This window comes from Parasteatoda tepidariorum, chromosome 1, assembly GCF_043381705.1.
Source record: "Parasteatoda tepidariorum isolate YZ-2023 chromosome 1, CAS_Ptep_4.0, whole genome shotgun sequence".
Classification (NCBI taxonomy): Eukaryota; Metazoa; Arthropoda; class Arachnida; order Araneae; family Theridiidae; genus Parasteatoda; species Parasteatoda tepidariorum.
In genome coordinates, this window is record NC_092204.1 from 101,490,825 (window position 1) to 101,491,031 (window position 207).

Consider the following 207-nt stretch of genomic DNA (forward strand, 5'->3'; position numbering starts at 1 on the left):
ATATATATATATATATATATATATCTAACTGGGGTATTGTACAAGATTTATCTTTGATTTTGATGCTAAAAAATAAGTTAGTATCACCGTTATACTTCGCATGAGCCAGGATATCTTTTTACGGTCTTATTGAAGCACCACTGCTGTGGGGAATCTTAAAGGTTGGTCGTTTTTGGCAGAATAGCCACAAAAAGTACAGAGTCAAAA